The sequence below is a fragment of the Neophocaena asiaeorientalis genome, unplaced genomic scaffold (assembly GCF_003031525.2).
Source record: "Neophocaena asiaeorientalis asiaeorientalis breed wild unplaced genomic scaffold, Neophocaena_asiaeorientalis_V1.1 scaffold123, whole genome shotgun sequence".
Lineage (NCBI taxonomy): Eukaryota > Metazoa > Chordata > Mammalia > Artiodactyla > Phocoenidae > Neophocaena > Neophocaena asiaeorientalis.
The window spans coordinates 13,321,608-13,324,874 of record NW_020173666.1 but is presented as its reverse complement, the minus strand read 5'-3'; positions in this window follow the sequence as shown (position 1 = coordinate 13,324,874).

The following is a 3,267-nucleotide window of genomic DNA, read 5'->3' as shown; positions in this document are numbered from 1 at the left end:
TTTTTATTATTTTTTTTGCGGTGCGCGGGCCTCTCCCGTTGCGGAGCACAGGCTCCGGACGCGCAGGCTCAGCGGCCATGGCTCACGGGCCCAGCCGCTCCGTGGTATGTGGGATCTTCCCGGACCGGGGCACGAACCCGTATCCCCTGCATCGGCAGGCAGACTCTCAACGACTGCGCCACCAGGGAAGCCCCAATATTTTCATTTTTAATGTACAAGACTTTAAGTGTAAGAGAAAATGAGGTACAAATATAAGATCAAGGAAGTTCAGAAAAAAGCTGTAATACATTTAAATTGGATATATCGATTTGAGCATATGATTTAAAAAGTAAATTTACTGCTTCTGTGTACCGAAAGGGCCTAGAAGCACTAGGGTGATGACCAAGTGTCCCAGTTTCCCTGGGACTGAGGGGATTTCCCCAGATGCTGCACTTTGTGTTAAAACTGAAAGTGTCCCAGGCAAACAGGATGGTTGGTCGCCTTACAGTAGTAATAAGCACGTTTGCCATGCCTTGGTTTCTAAATTCCATTTCCACTAAATAGAACCAGAGCTCCTTGGAGAATTGGCTGATTCCTGTTCTTGAGCAGGGAACGTGCAAGATGAATCAGACATTTTGTTGTGCCTGAATGTAAAGGTAGTGCTGAGGTTAATAAAGATAGGTCAACAGGACTTAGGAGAATAGGCAAAACTAATCTATAGGGATAGAAGTCAAATCTGGGCTTGGCTAGGAGTGGAAAACAGCAGGAATCGGTTGGAAAGGAACACGGGGGAACTTTTTGGGGTGACGAAAATATGGTAAATCATGATTAGAATGGTGGTTACCCAGTATATACCTTCGTCAGTATTCATCAAACCGTACCACTAATGAGTGCGTTTAATGTAAATTATACCTCAGATTTGTTATACCTCATATAACTTTTACCCTCATGTGTATGTAAATGAACCTCAGTAACGCGTGAAGACTAACCCAGTGAGAAAAGCAAAGACTATTTCTTCAGAGCTTGCTATAGGAAGAGAGTCAACCATGATCACTTGCATTTTGGCAGAGACTCAAAGGCAAGCAGAGGAGTGGGAAGGCTTCACAGTGGAAAAAAGAGGGGCTTCAGCTGTGCCCTGTTGGAGGCTGTTGGCACAGAGGAGCTGGAGGTGGCTAACAAGAAGCAAGGCATTCTATGCGGTTGGATAGGGCTGCATATTCGGCTTTCTCTCGTTGATTCCAAGTTGGAAGTGGGGACAAAAATTAGAGAAGCAGTCAGATTTTAATCAAGTCCTGGCCGTTTTGAGCTGATTGTTATTGTCTATCTTCCTGGATTGTTACTTGTGATAGCAATCTGACTTCCTCCAAGTGTGACTTACAGCAGGCTGGCTTCTGGAGCCGGTTATGGAAAGTGAGGGGATTGGTTTCCTGGGCACGCTGCTGCAGGTTGTGGGTCAGAATTCTTGTTCCTTTTGTGGTCTGGCCATGCCCTTTTGTATATTCAGTCTTCAGAAGTAAATTTTTATTTTTATTTATTTATTTATTTTGGCCATGCCCCGTGGCATGTGGCATCTTAGCTCCCCAACCAGGGATCCAACCCTGGCCCCCTGCAGTGGAAGCGCGGAGCCTTCACCACTGGACCCCCAGGGAAGTCCCCAGAAGTAAATTTTTAAAAGACGCAGGAACCAGCTTGAAGGGTCTCCCACAGGCCAAATTTAAGGCAAATTTTAGCATCAAAAAGAAAATGACTACAATTGACTATAAATACTGAATAGATAAAAATCTGTGACTCTCCAGTTACACTTGATGAGAGACGAAGGGGGACTGTTCCATCACTGGAAATGGCTATCACACCAGCTTCTTACTCTGAAAATTAGTTATTAAAAGGAAAAATATCGTTTGCTCTGCCTTCCTTAAAAAAGGAAAATTGTGGTTCACCCTGGGTGGTTGAGGAAAAACTCTTTTTTACAATAGGGTGCTAGCGGGCTTCCCTGGTGGCGCAGCGGTTGAGAGTCCGCCTGCCGATGCAGGGGACGCGGGTTCGTGCCCCGGTCCGGGAAGATCCCACATGCCGCAGAGCGGCTGGGCCCGTGAGCCATGGTCGCTGAGGCTTCGCGTCCGGAGCCTGTGCTCCGCAACGGGAGAGGCCGCAACAGTGAGAGGCCCGCGTAACGCAAAAACAAACAAACAAAAAAAACAATAGGGTGCTAGCGAATAAATATAGAATAAATGATATAATTAGAAGGTAATTATTATGCAAGTCCTAAAGAAAGAATTGATTCAGGCAAGGATTATTAATGGACTTTAAAACCTTTATGTGGGACTTCCCTGGGGGCACAGTGGTTAAGAATCTGCCTGTCAGTGCAGGGGACACGGGTTCCAGCCCTGGTCCGGGAAGATCCCATATGCCGCGGGGCAGCTAAGCCCATGCACCACAACTACTGAGCCTGCGCTCTAGAGCCCGTGAGCCACAACTACTGAGCCTGCGTGCCACAGCTACTGAGCCCGCGTTCTAGAGCTCATGCTCCACAACAGGAGAAGCCACCGCAATGGGAAGCCCGCGCACCGCAACGAAGAGTAGCCCCGGCTCACCGCAACTAGAGAAAGCCCGTGCGCAGCAACAAAGACCCAACGCAGCCAAAAATAAAAATAAATAAGATAAATAAATTTACTAAAAAAGAAAAAGCTAATGGTGTTTAGTCTTCTTTGTCTTTGCAGACCACAAAGAACTCCACAGGTACTCTAAAAAATTATATATGATTAGATTTCTATCATAATTTTTACTAGTACTATTTTTATATATTTAAAAAAATTTTTATGTGTTTATTATTTAATCAATTTATTATTTTATCAATTTATTTATTTTTGAATGCGGAGCACGGGCTCTAGGTGTGCGGGCATCAGTAGTTGCAGCACGTGGGCTCGGTAGTTGTGGTGCACGGGCTTAGTTGTACCGTGGCACGTGGGACCAGGGATTGAACCCGTGTCCCCTGCATTGGCAGGTGGATTCTTAACCACTGTGCCACCAGGGAAGTCCCACTAGTACTATTTTTAAAATGCTGTTTCATTGTACCTATCTCTTTGAATATAAGGCTGAACGCTTTTCCAGGCTTTGCTTCCTTGTATTGTTTTGAATCGATATATTTGTCATACGGGCTTCCCTGATGGCGCAGTGGTTGAGAGTCCGCCTGCCAATGCAGGGGACACGGGTTCGTGCCCCGGTCCGGGAAGATCCCACATGCTGCGGAGCGGCTGTGCCCGTGGGCCATGGCCTCTGAGCCTGCGCGTC